At 38.0% G+C, this 22,119-nt stretch overlaps 1 protein-coding gene across 9 annotated transcripts in view; it reads right to left on the reverse strand.

Moving 5' to 3' along the window:
• EPC1 (enhancer of polycomb homolog 1) overlaps nt 1-22,119 on the reverse strand; it is a 100,283-nt gene that overhangs the window by 31,844 nt on the left and 46,320 nt on the right. The window lies entirely within an intron of this gene.

Raw genomic sequence — 22,119 nt, forward strand, 5'->3', positions numbered from 1 at the left:
TGTAGTTAATGTTTTGATTTTGTCCCTTTCTTCTTTTTTGATATGTGCATCTATTGCTATAAATTGTCCTCTGAGAACTGCCTTTGCTGTGTCCGAAAGGTTTTGGTATGATGTGACCCTGGTCTTTTGACTCAAGTAACAACAGCTTTTCTTACGAATTTCCAGAACCCTTTCTGAACAGCAGTAGAATACTCAGGCTGTCTGGATTAGAAAGCAACTCCGACACAGTGATGTGACTTCTGGCATGCTGTTTCACTATTCTCAATCTGTTTCCTCCACTAATGGAACAATGGAATCTACTTTATAGGGCTGGTCAGAGATTTAAGATAAATGTGTATAAAATGTTTAGTGTAATGCCTGGCATATAACAGGTGCTCAAAATTAACTTTGGTTTAGTCATCACCCAGGAATATTTTACCAGTTTGTGATACCACCCGTTACCATAAAAGTGCCTGTTCTCACCCAGCCTTAGCAACACTGAATTTTGATATACAGTTTATTAAATTTAAGCTAATTTAAAAAAATATATAAATTCGTGATTTAAAAATATTCAAACAGTATGAACATGAAAAAGTTCCAGTCCTCACAGGCAGCCTCTGTTAATTATGTACATATTCTTCCAAACATTTTTATACATAAACATATACACAAGTTTTTGTTTAATTCACAGATAGGCTACAACATGCAGAACTTTACTGCTAGCTTTGGTTCACGTGATCTATCCTGGAGATCTTTCCATAACGTCATTTCTACTATACTCTCATAGCTGCATTGTATGTCACAACAGGCATGTAGCATAATTTATTTTACCAGACACTAACAGATAGGGGAAAAAAAACTTGGAAACCTAAATGCCCATCCCCTTCCCAAATGCTGCAAAAACCACCCTCACTATGTATATATATATGTACACGGACATCTTTGTAGATTTGTGAAAATATCTGTAGGACAACTACAAATGGAAGTGCTCAAAGGGTGAGGAAGAGAATGCAACAACGTATATTCCCATCATTTCTGGGAGTATCTTCTCAACAAAACCTTCTGAATTTTAAAATCTTCTCACATCTTGTTATTTTAAGGCGAATTTATTTACAAAATGAAGATTAAGTTTTCCTCCCCCCAATGCTGCTGCTCTTTCTTGTTCATTTTCAAAACTGCTGCTTTTCTTTTTCTCATTAATATTTAAGTACTTGGATTCCTTCCTTTCTAAAATTAAGGAAATTAGCCTCATGTAATAAATTTTACAAATATCTTCTGCAGTTTTTAAAAAATACTATTTACAGTATGTTTAGGGCATTTTTTTCAATGCAGGAAAATTCTATTAGTCAAATTTATCAATCTTTTCCTTTATGGTTTTGTTGTGTTATACAGGTATACACTGTATAGTCGCAACTAGGATGTGTTAAAAAAAAATACTTTCTTTTTTATAACTCAATTTGATCTTTGATTCTAAGCCCTCAGGCTGCCTAATGGCTCCTGAAAGCTGGTGGAAACTAAGCCTGTGTATGTGGGGAAGGGGGAAACATGTGGAGGGAAAGAATGGAATGACTAACTGTATCCTCTCATACTGACGTATACTTTGTTGCCAAATCCACTGGTCCTTAATGTACACTGACACAGGGTGCTTCTGTGAGCCTCCTTCAAAATGCCAGCTGGGAAGTTAGTCATATGTATGCTTTTCCTACTCTGAGATACCCTCCAACAACAAGGGAAATTTTCTTTGACCTACCCCCCTCCACTCCCCAAGGCACATTACTGTTAGCTTGCATTTAGTTCCCAGCTCAGAGCCCTTAATCTATCATTTTTGTGTAAGGCTGAACATGTGAGATGAATGGTTTATCTTTTTATATCCTCTTGCAAATCTGTCCTGTGTCACTCTTAGTGAGGCCTTTGGAATGCACATTCAAGAATTTGTTAGTTTTGTTTCACTAGTTCTTTCTGCCACTTGGTCTAAATGAGAGGTGGTTAGAGGTGTGCCCAGAACATGCCAATATCTGAGATTATTAGTCTGACAAAAAAAGAATACTTCACTTATTACCCCATCACCCCTCAAGATTATGAAAAAAAATTCAGCTTGTTTTTTTTCCTACTATTATTATAGTTGGTTTAACATCTGAAATTTTTTGGGGGGGTGTATCTTCCCCAAATGACAAACCACCTGTCCAAATGTCATGTATAAAATAATTCACTCCCTCCATGATTAAAAATGCCCCCTTTATCCTACAGTAAAATTCTCTTTGCACTTGGAGTGATTCCAAGCTTCTTTTTTTCCTGCTCAACTCAAGTGTCTCCTGTGCCAGTATTTCATGTGCTTTAAACAGTTATTATCTAGAAAGGCAATTCTCCCTTCACTATTCTTCTTTTTCAGAATTTTCCAGCTATCTTATTTTTCTAAATGAAGCATAATGAAAATTAATTTTACAGATGTGAAACAGACCCCTAAGGTGTTTTGATTTTTATAGGCAATGTATCAGTAGTACAGTGGTTAAGACCATGAACTTTGTAATCAGGAGGGCCCTGGATTTGAATGTTGGCTCCACAATTTGTAAGCTTTATGACCTGGGATAAATTATTCTCTCTTAGCAACAGTTTTATTATCTGTAAATGGGTACTATATGTCTCCCATATGGGATTAATATTAAGATAAAATGCCTGGGACATATTTAAAAAAAAAATCAAACCCATTGCTGCTGACTTGATTCCAACTCATAGCGACCCTACAGGACAGAGTAGAACAGCCCCATAGGGTTTGTAAGGAACGGCTGTGTATCTGAACTGCTGACCTTCTGGTCAGCAGCCAAGCTCTTAACCACTGTACCACCAGGGCTCCTGGGGCATGTTAAGTGCCCAATATAGGGTAGCCAATGTACACCTTTTATTATTAGAGAAGGTGAAGAGTTTTCCATATGCTTAGTTAACATTTATATTCTCTTTCTTGTGAATAGTGTTCTGTAGAAAGATCTTCCCTTACTTATGCTTTAATTCATTTTTTCAAAATTGTAAAATCAAATTTTTGTTTATCAATTTTATAGTGAATACTGCTTTAAAATAACCTTTGTGATTTCTGTTGGACAATTTCTTCATAGCTTCAACAGTCAAAAAAGATTATCTCCCCTTAATATACAACATCTATTTTCACCATACTTAGTCAATTTGCACGCTGAGCAAATTATCTGAGAAGCTGGACTATATGAAGAACGCGGCATCAGGACTGGAGGAAGGCACATTAACAACCTGCAATACACAGATGACACAACCTTGTTCGCTGAAAGTGACGAGGACTTGAAGCACTTACTGAAGAAGATAAAAGACTGCAGCCTTCAGTATAGATTACACCTAAACATAAAGAAAACAAAAACCCTCACAACTGGACCAATAAGCAACAGCATAAGAAATGGAGAAAATACTGAAGTTGTCAAGGATTTCATTTACTTGGATCCACAATCAACGCCCACAGAAGCAGCAGTCAAGAAATCAAACAACATACTGCACTGAGCAAATCTACTTACAGTGTTAAAAAGCAAACATGTCACTTTGAGGACTAAGATGCACCTGACCCAAGCCATGGTTATTTTCAATTGCCTCATATGCATGTGAAAGCTGGACAATGAATAAGGAAAACTGAAGAAGAATTGATATATTTGAGTTATGGTATTGCAGAAGAATACTGAATATACCATGGACTGCCAGAGGATGAACAAATCTGTCTTGGAGGTAATACAGCCAGAATGCTCCTCAGAATTGAAGATGGCGAGACTTCATCTTACATACTTTGGACATGTTATCAGGAGGGACCAGTCCCTGGAGAGGGACATCATGCTTGGTGAAGTAGAGGGCCAGTGAAAAAGAGGAAGACCCTCAACAAGGTAGACTGACACAAAAACCAAAAAACCAAAACAAAAAACAAAACAAAACAAAACAAAAAACACCAACCCTGTTGCCGCTGAGTTGATTCCGACTCATAGAGACCCTGTAGGACACAGAAGAACTGCCCCATACAGTTTTCAAGGAGCGCCTGGTGGATTCAAACTGCCGACCTTTTGGTTAGCAGCCGTAGCTCTTAACCACTACGCCACTAGGGATTCCTGGATTGACACACTGGCTACAAAACGGGCTCAAGCGTGATAGTGACGGTGGCACAGGATCGGGCAGTGTTTCGTTCTTTTGTACACCGTGTAGCTATGAGTCAGAACTGACTCCACGGCACCTAACAACAACAAAGGGGTGAAGTAGGAGCCCTGGTGGCTCAGCAGTTAAAGCGTTCAGCTGCTAACCAAAAGGTTGGCAGTTCGAACCTACCAGCTGCTCTGCGGGACAAAGACGTGGCAGTCTGCCTCTGTAAAGGTCACAGTCTTGGAAACCCTATGAGGCTGTTCTACTCTGTCATACAGGGTTGCTACGAGTCAGAATTGACTCCAGGACAGTGGGTTTGGTTTGGTTTGGAGGGGTGAATTGTCATGATGTGTGCAACATACTTTCCATTGGCATGTAATTTCAATAGAAAACACAGGATTTAGAGAAGAAAATACTGCAAAATAATAATTGTTGAATCTAGATTGAGTATATAGGTGTTTATTGTACTACTTCAATTTTTCTTTAAGTTTGAAAACTTTTATAATAAAAAATTGGATAAAGAATAGGGTACTAAGTGCCTGAGATGTATATAACACACAGCAAATAAGGGAAGTTCTTCAAAGTCTTAAAAAAAATCATTCTTCAACAACTAGGATAACTATACCCTTACACTATTCCTGTCTACTCCCTCTTCATGTTTGTACAAGGAACCTATTGACAGAAAGGAGACCAAACAGAGGGGGAAGACTGATGCATGTGCAGAGGGGATTAACACCAGATCATGCAGAATCCTATGGTTCATGTTAAAAGACCGTCCTTTTTCTAAGAACAATAGTGACTGTGTAGGAAATGGTCCATATTCTATAAAATGGAATGTGTGTAGCCATTAAATGATTCAGAATAATATTTACTGATATGGAAAACCCATCTACATTCCTTGCTCTTTGTCAAACTTCTAAGGAATAGCCTGTTCCCTTATCTCCTTTAAGTCTTCGTTCTAAAGTCACCTAACCAGACAGACCTTTCTTTACCAGCTCTCCTACTACATACCTACCAAACCCACTGCCTTCGAGTCAATTTCTATTCATAGCGACCCTGTAGGACAGAGTAGAACTGCCCCACAGGGTTTGTAAAGCTTTATAGACTGCCATATCTTTCTCCTGTGGAGCCGCTGGTAGGTTCCAACCGTCATCCTTCCAGTTAGCAGCTGAGCGCTTTAACCACTGTGCAACCAGGGCTGGCTGACAATACCAAATAACAGTGAGGATATCGAATAACTAGAATTCTCATACAATGTTAATGAGAAAAAAGTCTGACAGACTCTTTCTTTTTCTAAAGTGAAGGGAAGTCATGAGTATTTAACCATTTTAAAGTGAACAGTTCAGTGGCATTTAGCACATTCACAATGCTGTGCAACTACTACCTCTACCTAGTTCCAAATCATTTTCATCACCTCAATAGGAAACCCAGTAACCATTAAAAGCAGTCACTTCCCATTCCCCACCAGTGCCTGGCAACCAACAATCTGCATTCTCTTCTATGGATTTAACTATTCTGTATATTTCATATAAACAAAATATGCAAGCTTTTGTGTCTTGCTTTTTTCACTTAGCAAGGATCAGTACTTCTTTCTTGTGACTGAACAATAATCCATTGTATGTATACACTATAGACACTATATACATACACCACAACGTGTTTATCCATCCTTCTGCTGATGGACATTTGGGCTATTTCCACCTTTTTGGCTATTGTGAATAGTGCTGTTATGAACATGCATGTACATGTATTTGTTTGACTACCTGTTTTCATTTAAGCGTTTGGTGCTAACCAAAAGATCAGCAGTTTGAATCCACCAGCTGCTCCTTGGAAACCCTATGGGGCAGTTCCACTCTGTCCTACAGGATTGCATGAGTTGGAATCGACATGACAGCAATGGGTTTTGGGGTTTATAGCTAGGGGTGGAGTTGCTGGATCATATGATAATTCTATGTTTAACATTTTGAGGAGCTGCTACACTGTTTTAAATAGCAGCTGAAACACTTTACATTTCCACTAGCGACGTACAAGGGCTCCAATTTCTCCAATCCTTACTAACACTTGTGGCTTTGAGATGTAGTAAATTCTTATAAAACTAAACATACATACTCTATATGGCCCAGTAACTTCACTCTTAGGTATTTACCTAAGGGAAATGAAAACATAACCCTATAAAAATACCTGAATAAGAATGTTTATACAGCTTTATTAGTAACAGCCCAAAACTGGAAACAACTCCAATTTCCATCAAAAGGAGAACAGATGAACAAACTGTGGTATAGGCACACAGTGGAATACTACTGAAAAATTAAAAGCAACATGACTTGTTCATGAACACAGGTGAATAACCACAAAAGCATTATGTTGAGTGAAAACAGCTTTATACAAGAGAATACACACTCTTTGAGTCCATTTATGTCAAGTTTTAAAACAGGCCAAACTAATCTATGGTGGGAAAAAAAATCAAAACAGTAGCTGCCTCTGGGGGTTAGGGCAGGGAGTGACGGGAACACCATGACGGAATTTTCTGGGATGATGGAAATGTTCTGTGTCTGATGGGGAAGTTGGGTTACACAAATATATGAATTTGTCAAAATTAAGCTAATATATACTTAATATTTGTGAGTTACATCGCATACAAATTTTATCTCAAAACAAAAACCAACAGCGAACAAATACTGAGCTCTAATTGATGACATGCATACTGCAGTATTTAGGGAGAAGTGTACTGATGTCTGCAATTTACTCTGAAATGCATCAAAAGAGTAAGATGGATTGATGGATGGAGGGATGGAAATAAGTGTGATAAAACAATGATAGTAATACGCTAATGGTAGAATATAGCTGGTGAGTACACGGGTGGTCACTGTGAAATTTTTGAAACTTTGCTGTACATTTGAAAATTTTCTTAAAATGTCATGAAAAAACTGAACCTCTCCTCCCCACTTCGGAATACCCTAATTCCCCTATCCTGTTTTCTCTCTATAGTACATCCCCCACATGTCTCTCAGTCTGTCGTACTGTGGGGGCTTGCGTGTTGCTGTGATGCTGGAAGCTATCCCACCCGTATTCAAATACTAGCAGGGTCACCCATGGCAGACAGGTTTCAGATGAACTTCCAGACTGACTGACAGACCAGGATGAAGGACCCAGTGGTCTACTCCTGAAAAGAACTATGAATAGCAGCGGAACATTGTCTGATATAGGGCCAGAAGATGTGACCCTTAGGTTGGAAGGCACTTAAACTACGACTGGGGAAGAGCTGCCACCTCAAAGTGGAGTCGACCTTAATGAAGTGGATGGAGTTAAGCTTTCAGGACCTTTATTTGCTGATGTGGTACGACTCAAAATGAGAAGAAACAGCTGCAAACATCCATTAGTAATCAGAAAGTGGAATGTATGAAGTCTGAATCTAGGAAAATTGGAAACTGTCAAAACAGAACACATAAACATCAATATCCTAGGCATTAGTAAGATGAAATGGACTGGTATTGGCCATTCTGAATTGGACAAATCATGTGGTCCACTATGCCCAGAACAACAACTTGAAGAGCAATGACACTGCATTCATGGTCAAAAAGAACATTTCAAGATCTATCCTGAAGCACAATGCTGCCAGTGATGGGATAATATCCATAGGCCTACAAGGAAGAAGACTTAATGTGACTATTATGCAAGTTTACACACCAACCACTAAGGCCAAAGATGAAGAAATTAAAGATTTTTTACCAACTTCAGCAGTCTGAAATTGACTGAACATACAATCAGGATGCACTGATAATTACTGATGATTGGAATGCGAAAGTTGGAAACAAAGAAGAAGTATCAGTAGTTGGAAATTATGGCCTTGGTGATAGAAATGATGCTGGAGATCGCATGACCTCTTTCAATACCAACGACTTGTTCACTGCAAATACGTTTTTTCAACAACATAAACGGCGACTATACACATGGATCTTGCCAGATGGAATACACAGGGATCAAATTGACTACAACTGTGGAAAGAGACGATAGAAAAACTTGGTATCATCAGTCAGAACAAAGCAAGGGGCCAACTGAGGAACAGACCATCAACTGCTCATATGCAAGTTCAAGTTGAAGCTGAAGAAAATTAGGACAAGTCCACGAGATCCAAAGTACGACCTTGAGTATATCCCACCTGAATTTAGAGACCATCTCAAGAACAGATTTGATGCACTGAACACTAATGACCAAACACCAGAGTAACTGTGGAACGACATCAAGGATATCATACATGAAGAAAGCAAGAGCTCATTAAAAAGACAGGAAAGAAAGAAAAGACCAAAATGGGTACCAGAAGAGACTCTGAAACTTGCCCTTGAACTCAGAGTAGCTAAAGCAAAGGGAAGACACGATGAAGTCAAAGAGCTAAACAAAAGATTCAGAACGGCAGCTCGAGAAGACAAACTATTTTAACGATATGTGCAAAGACCTGGAGTTAGAAAACTAAAGGGGAAGAACACGCTCGGCATTTCTCAAGCTGAAAGAACAGAAGAAAAAATTCAAGCCTCAAGCTGCAATACTGAAGGATTCTACAGGGAAAATATTAAACGACACAGGAAGCATCAAAAGAATATGGAAGGAATACACAGTCACTATACCAAAAAGAACTGGTCAACATTCAACCATTTCGGGAGGTAGTATATGATCAGGAACCGATGGTACTGAAGGAAGAAATCCAAGCTGCACTGAAGGCACTAGCAAAAAACAAGGCTCCAGGAATTGATGGAATACCAACTGAGATGTTTCAACAAATGGATGCTGTGCTGGAAGTGTTCGTCTATACCAAGAAATTTGGAAAACAGCTACCTGGCCAACCAACTGGAAGAGATCCATATTTATGCCTATTCCCAAGAAAGATGATCCAACCAAATGTGGAAATTATTGAACAAAATCATTTGTATCACACACAAGTAAAATTTTACTGAAGACCATTCAAAAGCGGCTGCAGTGTATCAACAAGGAACTGCCAGAAACTCAGGCTGGATTCAGAAGAGGACGTGGAACCAGAAATATCATTGCTGATGTCAGCTGGATTCTGGCTGAAAGCAGAGAATACCAGAAAGGTGTTTACCTGTGTTTTATTGACTATGCAAAGGCATTCAACTGTGTGGATCATAATAAATTATGGATAACACTGCAAAGAATGGGAATTTCACAACACTTCATTGTGCTCATGAGAAACCTGTACATAGATCAAGAGGCAGTCATTCAAACAGAACAAGGGGATACTGCATGGTTTAAAGTTAGGAAAGATGTGTGTCAGGGTTGTATCCTTTCACCATACTTATTCAATATGTATGCTGAGCAAATAATCTGAGAAGCTGGAGTATATGAAGAAGAAAGTGGCATGAAGTTTGGAGGAAGACTCAGTAACTACCTGGGTTATGCAGATGACACAACCCTGCTTGCTGAAAGTGAAGAGGACTTGAAGCACTTACGGATGAAGATCAAAGACCACGGCCCCTTCACTATGGATTACACCTCAACATAAAGAAAACGAAAATCCTCACAACTGAAGCAATAAGCAACATCATGATAAACAGATAAAACATTGAAGTTATCAAAGATTTCATTTTATTTGGATCCACAATCAATGCCTATGGAAGCAGCAGTCAAAAATTAAAGGATTCCTTTCACTGGGCAAATCTGCTGCAAAAGATCTCTTAAAGTGTTAAAAAGCAAAGATGTCACCTTGAAGACTAAGGTACGCCTGACCCAAGCCATGGTGTTTTCAATTGCCTCATGTGTATGCGAAAGCTGGACGATGAATAAGGAAGACCAAAGAACTAACGCCTTTGAATTGTGGTGTCAGTAAAGAATATTGAATATACCATGGATTGCCAAAAGAACAAACAAATCTGTCTTGGAAGAAGTACAACCAGAATGCTCCTTAGAAGCAAGGATGGTGAGATTACGTCTCACGTACTTTGAACATGTTATCAGGAGGGATCAGTCCCTGCAAAAGGACGTCATGCTTGGTAAAGTGGAAGGTCAGCGAAAAAGAGGAAGACCCTCAACGAGGTAAGACTGACACAGCAGCTGCAACAATGGGCCCAAGCATAACAAGGATCTGAGGATGGCATGGACTGGTCAGTGTTTCGTTTTGCTGTATGCAGGGTCGCTATAGAGTCGGAAGCGACTCGATGGCGCCTAACAACAACAACAACAGCTACAGTACTTACCACCTTCTTATAGACTACATAATTTACTTAGTGTTTTGTTATTGTCTATCTCCTTTTACCAAAATATAAGATTCATGAAGATCAGAATTTGCTTTCTGCTTTGATTTACCCCAGGGTCTAGGATCCTGTCTAACACTTGCAAGTATCCAATACACATTAGTTGAATAAATGGCCAGTGAACTGGACCAGTTACTTAAGGTCCACAAACTGCTCTGCTTTGGAAGAGACATCATAGAAAACAAAGATAAAATTTCATAAAATCAAAGGAAAAAGTTTAACCTTGTACACACTTTGCTTTTTTATTTAAAATACTCAGGTAACTAGTTAAAAATAGTTCAGGAAGGATACCAAAACTCAAACCTGTTGCTGTGAAGTTGACTGACTCACAGCAACCCTACAGAGACTATTTAGCAAGAAAAATGGCAATTTGATATATTTTTTTTTACAAGAAATAAATGGTAAAAGATCCTAAGACTGTTACTTTTATTTCAAAAGTATAAAACAATAAAGACAACTTCTGCTAAGTTGTTAAATTGTCCAGTCCTATTATTTCTCTTCAGAGTAAATATTTCCAAATTTTCTATCTTACTTACAAACTAATCAAGGCTTATAGTTACTGAGTAGTATGGTCAAAGGCAGTTCTAGGCAAGATGAAGTTTAATTTTGATCCTTGCCTTCTCATGTCCCTTATTTGTATCCCTTAAGACTTTAAATTTTAAAAAGGCTCACAAGGCTCTTATTTTTGGTTATAACCTTTATGCTGATGATTTCTATACCCCTAACTGTATCTCTAAAAGCTAGTCTTATCTGCAACTGTTACTATTTGTTACCTTTAACTGAAGCACTCAAAACATAAATGATGTTTCTCTCCGTTTTTTTGGTAAATCATCCTAAAGCTGCAGCACTGAATAAACTAAATATCTACCTTGTCTAAAATTAAATGTGTTTATATAATCCAGTAAAGTAAAAGCTGTACACCAAGGCTTAGTCCTTAGCCCTTGTATATACTTACCTTTGCAATTTCATCTATCATGACTTCAACTACCATGTGTAGGCTGATGACATGATTCTAAATCTTAATTTGTTGCCCATATCTCTGCTGAACTCTGGATACATATATAAACACCTCTTACTATATGCTCTGCAGGTTATCTCTCAGAAAACATCACCATCCCTCATCCATCTAAACGTTCCTCCTCCTGTATTAACCATTTTAATGAATTGCACTATCACCTACCCAGTAACTCAAGCCAGAAGTCTTGCTTTTTCTAGTCCCCTCTAGCTTCTTCCTTCCCCATTTCCAAATCAAGTACCAGACTAGATCCTGCAAATTCCTCATTCCTTTTATGTCTAGAAATCATTCAACGTTTTTTCATACCCACTGCCACAGTGGGTACATGGCATGAATGGTCTTCTTACCTCATATCACACTACTCTCCAACCCCCTTCTACTGCTGTTGCCAGATGTCTTTCTAGAAGTTTGACCGTATCACTCTTGCACTTAATCCTTGGCTCTCTACTGCCTTCATGATGAAATTCAAACTTCCTGGCATAGCAAACAGGGCCCTTAATAATCTAGCTCTGGGTAATTCTTCTGGGCCAATACCTTCCCACTCTCTATCCTGAATTTCACACTGTAGCCACAGTGAGCATCTAGAACTTTCTAGTAACACCTGTATGTGATGTTCCCCAACTTTTAAAGTCTTTCTACACCCCTTCCCATTTTTCACAATTCTACTAGGATATCTATCCCTCTTTTAGAAAGTCTTCCCCTCCCTCCATGCTCTTCCTGTTTTCCCACAGTACCTTATCCTTTCACTGCTATTATAACACTAAAATTGTAGAGGAGGAACAGTATCTTCATTGTATCAACAGTTCTGGCATGTACATAAAAAGATATTAATTATTTGTTGAATGAATGAATCAGTTTATGCTATGTGATGTCAAGAAAACAAGAGAGATAATTATGGGCTGAAATAGGGATTCAGGGAGAAGGTAGGGTGTGATTAGAGCAAGGAAGGAATAGATTTTAAAGAAAAGGAAATGGATAAGATGAGAAAAAGTATCATGTAGTTTAATATATGCTTTATACATTTATGCGTGAGACTAGCAAGAGCAACACTGTCTTGGAGGCAGAAATAAGCATGCTGAATATGCAAAAAAGAAGAGCCAAATCTGAGAAGACAGAGGTTAGAGATTATAGAGTTGAATAAATATGGTGGCTGGAGAGCCTTGACTATAAGCTTGAGAACTGATACTTGGTCACGTAAATTTAACAGGTAAATATCATAAAACAATGCTTTAGGAAGATGAGCATTAATGGTATTTGTGGAGGAAGGAGTGGGGTGGGAAAGGCACAACCTGGTGACTGACAGACTATGTATGTGGGAGGAAAAGGCAACTGGTATTACCACAGTTTATTTTCTGAGAAAAGGAGAATGGGGACAATCATGAGAATGGAGATACTATCTGTAAAAATAAGAATATTGACAAAGTGGGAGAATTAGTATTTTTTATGTGGGAGCAGGGGGATAGGAAGAGGGTTAGGTGAAGAGGAGGAAAGGAAGAAATGCTCTATTTGGGTTTAAGCAATAATTGGTTTGAGTCAGACCCATAAGCATTGTCTATGTCTAGTTTGTGTTTTTTCTTTAAGTGAAACCTAGAAAGTAAAGACAGAAGAATCAATTTATTTTACTTGACTGAGCAAAGCTGTTGTAAAGTCAACAGAAAATACATGGCATAATAGAGAGTACAGGTGTAAGGTAGAAGAGATCTCTAAAACACTGGCTCCCAGTATGACATAACTCGTCTGATGCTACTGCGTCATATGCTATTGCACCAGATGGGTATGTCAGAATCCTATTTTCTCACTTTGTTTTTTTATTTTCAAGCCTCTCACCTCAAGAGATTCAGATTAAGCAGATGGTAAAGATCACTTGCTTAAAAACTTACCTCACATTCTGACCTATTAGATTTTATATAATATTATCACAATGGTGGAGTCCCTGGATGGTGCAAAGAGATAATGCGCTTCACTGCAAATCAAAAAGTTGGAGGTCTGAGTCCATCCAGAGTGTCTCAGGAGAAAGGCTAGGTGATCCACTTCTGAAAAACCAGTCACTGAAAACCCTGTGGAGCACAGTTCTCCTTGGACACACATGAGGGCGCCATGAGTCGAAGTTGACTCAGTGGCAACTGGTTTATCCCAACAGTAACACAGAAAAAATTTCCTGTGACAGATTCCACTTCCCCCTGATATACCAGCCTCATACATGCCAGAAGAGACAGGACAAGGTAGGGAAGAACATCAAGAGTAAGAACAAGTTCAATAATGATTTTTTTTTTTTAAAGGCATTCATCTTGGATACAGTTTTAATCTACTTAGAAGAAAGGACTTCATGAAATCCTTTTCCGTTTTGGGTTACAGCCTTAGGCTTTATTAATATGCCTATTATTCATCTTTCCAGAACTAACATGGCGATAGCTAATGTGTACTGAGCATCACATGCCAGGCCAGAGCTTCAAATATCTTATTTCATTTAATGCCGAGAACAACCTTAGAAGGTTGCAACTATTATCTGCATTTCACAGGTCAGTAAACTTGCCTCGGGTTCATACAGTTAGCTGCATTCAAACCCAGCTGTGACTCCACAGAGTATGCACTCTTAATACCTTCATTATACGGACTTCTCAAAAGGCTGTAGATTCTCCACAGACTGCTTATTAGTTACAAGGGAAGAACAGTAACTATACAGTGGAGATACTGGAGCACATACTGACTGGGTGATCAAATTAATATCTCCAAAGAGAGGCAGATGAATATGTGTGCCTCCAGATCTGATGCCCTGAGAATGACACAACATTCTTTATGTACTATTCTAGCTGGAAACGCAAAACTTGACTCATTAACCATAAGACAACGTAAGACAAACTCATAATGGGATCATTCTATTTAAAAAAAAAAAAAAAGGAACTGTATTCTTCAAAAATGTCTGTATCATAAAAGATAAAGGCTATAGAAATGATCCAGCTTAAAGGAGACTAAAGAAACACGGCAACCAAATGCAATAACTGATTTTAGACACGAGCCTGCACTGGATCATTTTTGGGTCAAATGATAAAGTTAGAATACAAATAGTAGATTAGATAAAATATTTTATCAATGTTAAATTTGCTAAGGTTTGTAAGTGTACTGTGATTATGTAAGAGAATATTCTCATTCTTAAGAAATACCCGTTGGAATATTTAGAGGCAACAGGCCACGATGCATGTAACTTACTCTCAAATAGTTTAGAAAAAATAAAACAAAAATAGAAGACAGAGGATACTAAATTATTTTATTCCCCAAAGAGATAAAGGACCTATAGTGATAAATTGAACAGGGTGAAACTAAGTCTCAAGTTACACTAAATTTGACCGTGCCCTATTCTTCTATCAAAAATAACAGATGTATCTATTGTATTTTCCTGCTGGTCAATGTAGCAATCAGGTCTTTCCTGTTGGTACATTGTTTCAATTGTATATTGTTTTACCCATCTGAAATATAAACCTTGAGGGGTTTGTATGAGTGCTAAAATTTGTGCATGTTTAAGATAACTATGGAAAATACCATAACATGACTAGTATAGTAAGAATAGCTTATACACTACTTACTATTCACTTCAGACAACTAAAAATAACCTTACAGAATTTTCTTCCTTTTCTTAACATCAAGTCCCTTGCTTTCTCCAAAATCATAAAACAACCCATGTTATTTCTGATATTTGAAACAGAAGTTGCCTATCTTCCCTCTGTAGTGGTTAAAAAATAAAAGGCAATCTGACGGGCACAAAATTTTGTTGTTTAATTGTACATTTCCCTAATTTACTCAAAACTTACCCTTCCTATTTTTAAAGTAGCTAACACAGTGGTAGATGAAAATAGACCCTATTTCATAATTTCAAATTATTTTACTTAATACTATTTGGTGTCAAATTCCTTTCTGATATACTGTAAATTATATGGCGTATGTCAAGTTTCTGACTTTATTGATTTTGATATAGTAAGGTATATTATTTAACAGCACATACTTTGATGGCGGGAATCACGGTTGGAATCTCAACTCTGCCATTTAATAATTGTTATTTAACTTCTCTAAATCTGTTTCCTTATTAGTAGAATCAGGTAATTGCCATTATAAGGATAAAATAAGATAAAAAATGCACATAAACCTCTTAGCACAATGCCTGGCATACACTTTTTGTAATAAATAAAATCAATTTAACCTCTGAGTCTCAGTTTCCTTTTTGGTAAGGGAAAAAAAATGTTTTTTCCCCTACTGTTTCTATAAATTAAGGAAGATGAATAAGCTCTGAGGTACAGTTCAAATCAAGGATATGGCCAGCATACTCATTGTTAAAACATGTGAATGGATTAAAGAATCTCAGAGCAGAGACCCAATTAAAATTCTGACATACAGTAATGCTTTTAGTTGAACAAAAATGCTCAGAGGAAAAAAAGAGAGAGACTAAGGTTTCAGTTCTTCCTCCAATAAATTTCAGCATTTAGGAACCGACAGACTTCTGGTAAAGGACTGTGAGAACTGCTATTGGCACACTGAGTTGAATGGAAATAAATCCCTTAGAAGCCTATAAAGTAGTGCTGCCAACAAACAAAAGTCAAGAGCTAGATTAAAAATCTGACTGATTTAAAAGAACCCTTAAGTCTCTATCCTTCTCCAGGCAGGAAGTAAGCTGTAAAGCTCGTTAGCCCCCAAAACAAATCAAACCCATTGCTGTTGAGTTGATTTCAACTCATAGCAACCCCATAGGACAGAGCAGAACTGACCCATAGGGTTTCCAAGGCTGTAATCTTTACCGAAGCAGACTGCCACATCTTTCTACCGCAAAGCAGCTAGTGGGTTTCTGCTGTGGGTTTGAACCACCGACCTTTCAGTTAGCAGGCGAGAGTTTAACCACTACGCCACCAGGGCTCCTTCTTTAGTCCCTAGAGAGCATAGTTTCCAATGCCTATTTTAGGTGTGGCTAAGGAAGATGATGGAAAGGGAAGAATCTCCTGGATATCAATACCAAGAGCTACGAAAACAATGGACTGAGGAGCCCCTCCAGGGGACACTCAGTGCCTAATCAATATTCTCCATATCCAGGCAAAAGGGTGCTTGTAAAGTCAGCACAGGAGGATTTTTAAATTGTTATGGATCAGGGACTGCTGTTTCTCTCAATCTTCTGCTAGACAAATAGGAGTGTTTATTGTAGTTATTCTATCCCTTTGGGGGTGGGTGGGTGGGTGTGTGGGTGTGTGTGCGTGTGCGCACGCGCGCAGGTAACATTTTTATTCAAGAGGAACCATATCCAGATTTAATGTCAAGACTAATGTGCATTACATGGAAATCCTAAGACTTCAAGTTTGAGGCTGTAATTGGATGGAATTTTGAGGGTGGCTTCACTGGGGAGGATATGAGCATATTTTGCCTATAGGAAGGAAAGTGATCCAAATCTTTGGTTAACCAGAAGGGTAGATCTGTCATTGTGCTGTTAGCCAAATATTTTTCTTCCCTGACTTCTGGTTATATGGTTTAAGATTGTACCTTCTGGTACCTTTAAAGTTAGGTGGAGCCATGTGACCTATTCTGGTCAATGTGCTGTGAGTCGAAGTGACTTCTGAGCTGCAGCAGTTTAACAGCTAATGTTAAGATATAATATTCCTCTGCCACAGTGCCCAGCAATGTTCAGGATAGAGGCTGCTCTGTCCATCTGGATCTCAGAGCGAGGGCAAGTAAAACAGAACCTCCAAGTCAACCCAACGGACAATGTAGCGTCAGAAAGAACTAAATCTTTGTCATACAGTCACGAAAATTTTGGAATTGTATATTTACAGGACCATCTTGCCTATCCAGGCTAATAAATGGAGGGAAACCCTTAACTCACTGAACTTTCAAGTCAGAGGCAAGCTTATAAAATCACCTAGTTCAAGTCCCTTCAACAAATGATAAAGAGGTCAAGATTTCGAATGACTTGTCTAATCACATAGTAACCACATGATAGAATCTGATGGAATCATCACTATCCTTATGTAATTCTAAATTACACTGGGAGTTATGCTCCTAATCCCTAAACACAGTTCTGAGAATGAACTAGACACATATGAATAAACTAACAATAGGCCAATCCAGTGATTCATTCAACTAATAATGGAGGCATTAAGCTCCAATCCTAGAGATACTGGAGCTTAGAGTTATACAGGAAAGACTAATAAAATAATCACATAAATAAAACAAGTTTAAAAAGAAATAGCTATGAAAGATATGGTATTATGAGAGCCTACAAAAGACCTGTCCTAGTAGGGGGATACCTAAGGAAGTAACCTTGAGGCTGAGATCTGAACAATCAATGGAAGATCACTAAACCAAGCAGTAGGGGAATAATGTTTCAAAATGTAGAAATAAACATGAAAAATGATCCTGCCTAGAGAGAATGTGACACTTTTACAGAACTGAAAGAAGACAGGGGCCAGATTACATACGGCCTGGTATGTAAACCATTTTAAGGGCAATGAGAGGTCTTCACAGGTTTTCAAGCAGGAGAGTAACATGATGAGATTTTAAGTTTTCCAATGATCATTTTGGTTGCAGGAAGAATACTAGGGAGCCCTGGTGGCGAAGCAGTTAAGGGCTCAGGCTGCTAACCAAAAGACTGGCAGTCCGAATCCACCAGCCACTCCCCGGAAACCCTACAGGGCAGTTCTACTCTGTCCTATGGGGTCGCTAGGAGTCGGAATCGACTCGATGGCACACAACAAGAATACTGGGGACACAACTATTGTCTTAGAAAGACTAGTTAGGAAGCAACTGAAATCTAAGGAAGAGATGGTAGTACCTTGAATTAAAGGTAACAATGGAGACAGTAACATTTGAAATATTTAGGAAATAATATTGGCAAGACTTGTTGACAGAATGGATATGCTATTTAAACACCATTACACTGGAATTTTTATTCAAGGTATGTTTTAACTCTTACTAGCCGATCTAAACTTTCATACTAGTTCTCTTTAATTCTCTGCTATGACTCATAGTAAACATGAATACACTACACTGAAAGGTCAGCGTAACACTGATCTGTTTTGGCTAACAAAAAAACCTTGAATTTGTATCATAAAGATGCCCTTCCATTAGGCCCTAGTAATTCTTTTAGAAAACAAACACACATTAAGAATGAGTGGTCATATTGTTTTATGCATTTCATTTGGTAGATAAAACATTAGATTATATTCTATTATTTCCCAACTGATAAGGTAAGCTCTTAACGAAAACTTTCTGGATCTGAACTTTACAGATCCCAGATGTTTTACTCACATTTAGATTTATTTCAGAAAGGATGTAAGGTAGCTGGGCCCAAAAGTAGCCACCACTACCCATAGTGTCAATTCCAACTCATAGTGCCCCTACAGGACAGAGCAGAACTGCCCCATAGAGTTTCCAAGGCTGTAAATCTTTACGAAAGCAGACTGCCACATATTTCTCCCGAGGAGCAGCTGGTGTGGGTTATAGTTATTAACTGATTTCATGCTAGTGATACAAAATATTAGGCATCCCTGAGAAACCGGTGTCTTAAATATGAAGCAGAATTAAGGGTCAATTAAGAAATTGTATATGAAAAATTCCACTCTTAATAAAGACCAGGAAAAACTGTCAATCCTGTATCTTTCATAGCAGATCTTTATTCTATCCTATCTTCAAAACAAACAAACAAAAAAAAAAAACCGAACAAAAATGTTTGTTCCATCACTACAATAGTCAGAAGGAATCTGTGAAGTCATGTACATTTCATAAAATTAGAGCAAAAAAGTTGAGACAAAAGATGAAATAAAACTCAACATGTTTTTAAATGGCATATAGAAAAATAAAAGACAAAGGAATCAAGGAACACATTTTTATGGAAGTTGATTCCTGGTTACAGAAAAAAAGATTGCAATTTTATTTTATTAGAATTGCATTACAAAGGAAGAAATCACAAGGTCAAAAAATCATACAGAATTCTCACATATGGTGTTAAGATGCTACTACGATAGATTAAAAGGAAACTTCAAGGCAGGAATAAATACCAAGGTAACTGCAACCAACATTTTGATTTAAAAAAAAAAAAAACAAAAAACTTTCAAATCAGAGAGAATGACCTTTAATGTAAAAATTTTTAATTGGAATAAAAGATATACTTCACTTATACTTACTTCAAATAAAAAAAACATGACATGACATGACTTTCAGGAGCTTAATATTAGAAGCTGGCTTAACAGTTTCATTAGACTCTAAAGGGTAACATATAAACTACTGAAAGTAAAAATAAATATTTCTGACCTTTACAATCAGGACTTAGACTGCCTCTCATTGTATTTTATTTACCATATGAATTGTAAGCCCCTTGAAGGAAAAGACTTGTTTGTGGACTCCATACTATTTAGCATCGTACTTTGGCTTAAAAATCTGGCTTAATTACATGTCTCATGCCCTTCCCAATCTTACAAAAATGCATAAAAAGCATAGCTTAAATGCTACTTTATTAGCCTTACCCCAAAAGCTCCAAGGCAAGAAAACACAAAACAGGTATCTGATCTACCATTTTACAACAGAAATAATCAAATGCCTAGATTTTTCCAGAACTATTTAAACATCAGTTCAAGAAACACTTGTGCCAGAAGAATATTGTGCTTTTAAGATACAGGACAGCACTGCTTTTGCTTTCAAAGGGGTTGTAGTGTAGTAAAGAAAACAATCATTTAAATTAGTTTGTTTCCTAAAAGTTCAGGGGCTGTGACAGGGCTTGGAAAGGGTAAGCCAAGAAAGGCTTCTTAACAGTTGACAGAAAACGGGTTTGCTGAGTGGCACTGGGGAAGACAAAGGCATCTGAGGTAAAGAGGGGACAGTATAAGCAAAGGCAGAGGTGTGAAACAGCATGATTTATGAGAAAATTAAATACAGTAAAGTGTTCAGTTCACTGGGGAAAGGGCTTGTGGTAGCCAGCCTCCAAGATGGGCCCTGGTGATCCTTGCCTTTTGATATTTATACCAATGGGTAATCCTTTCTCACACTGTACCAGGGTTAGTTTGTGTAACTAACAGAATATGGCAGATGTGATGGCATGTCACTTCCAAAATCAGGTTATAAAAGACTGCACTTCTGTCTTGGGCACTCTTTTTGACTCACTTGTTGTGAAGACACTCAGGTAGTACAGAGAGGCCAATGTGATGAGGAATGAAGGTCTCTGGCCAACAACGTGAGTGAGACTGGAAGCAGATTCTCCAGCTGAGATGACTGCAACGCTAAACAATGGCTTTTCTGCAAACCCGGAGCCAGAATCACTCGGTAAAGCTGATCACAGATCCCTGATCCTCAGAAACTGTGAGGTTTTCACTGTTTTAAGCTGCTAAATTTTGGATACTTACTCAGCACTAGACAACTAAAATGTATGTTGGTACTGAGAGTCCCCATTGCCGTAACAAAAACCTACAATGCTGGAATGGTTTTGGAACCAGATTATGAGCTTTAAAGACAGTTTTATGAGTCAAAATCTTAAGTGCCTTAAAGAAGCTGTTAATAAAAGCCTCATGGTGTTTGATAAGCCCACAGGTAAGGGCAGAAATGTGAGGTAAAGATTACTGGAAACTGCACGAAGGGGTATTCTTGTCATGAAGGTGCAAAAAGTACAGCAACACTCTTACTGGGTGATTTTCCTAAGGAGATTTTTAATCAGAGATCTCAGAGTACCCCTCACTTCTTCTTGCTATATACATACATACATACATATAGTAAAAAAATTGATGAGAGGAACTAAATGAATTATTACATAAAAATGAGCCAGGACTTGATGGTTTGAAAATTCTCAGCCTCTCCAAATGGCAAATAACGCTAAAATTTAAAAATAGCTTCTGAGCAAAGATCAAATCTAGGGCACTGCAAGAAAAATATGGTCCAAAGACTAAGCTGAAGGAGTTACTATATATAAAGTCATTTAAGATCTCAGAAAGATCAAAGATGGTGCCTCAGTGTCTTCTGTCAGTCAGACAAAAGCCTTACTAGCGAGAGCTATGTGTTTCACAGATCCTCTCTATAGGGCTTTTAGGAAGCTTAAGGGTGTTGTCTCTCAGCAGAAGTTCAATGTAGTAAAAGGCTTATCTCAGACTTGTGGGTATGCCTTCTGACTAACAGAGTGAAATCAAATAAAATGCACAAAACACAAAGTTCTTAAAAGAATTATGTATGTAGAAACATTGCCAGCTTGAATGAAAGAGTCAGCGAAAACATAAAATTAAGCCTTCAGATTCCCCAATCCTTGCAGGAAGCAAGCTTAGAAAACTACTTAGCTGCAAACACATGCTACCTTTCATGAAAAGGGAAAGGTGAATCAGAGGACAGAACCAAATGCCAAAAGGCAGAGTTGAGAGTCTCTGGTGAATTATACCTAGGAATCAAGATCTAAAGAGGGAACTTTCAACATTACTTGACTGGATTTCAGAATTGCTATGGACCAAGACTCCCTTGTGCCTACCATTCCCCACCCCCTTTTGAATAGCAATGTTTTATACTATCCTATACCTAACATATTGTATGTTGGGCGTGTGAAGAGACAGATCATGTCTCTCTTTAGTTTTGCAGGTCGAGAACAATTATACCTGAAAAACTGTACTTAAAGAACTACATCTGAGAAGCCTCAATGTACCTGGATCTGATTTAGATGAAATTCTGGACTCTGAACTGATACTGAAAAGGGATGAGACTTCTCGGGGCCTTGGAAAGGGTGAGTATATT

The sequence above is a fragment of the Trichechus manatus genome, unplaced genomic scaffold (genome assembly GCF_000243295.1).
Source record: "Trichechus manatus latirostris isolate Lorelei unplaced genomic scaffold, TriManLat1.0 scaffold00195, whole genome shotgun sequence".
NCBI classification, from domain to species: Eukaryota; Metazoa; Chordata; class Mammalia; order Sirenia; family Trichechidae; genus Trichechus; species Trichechus manatus.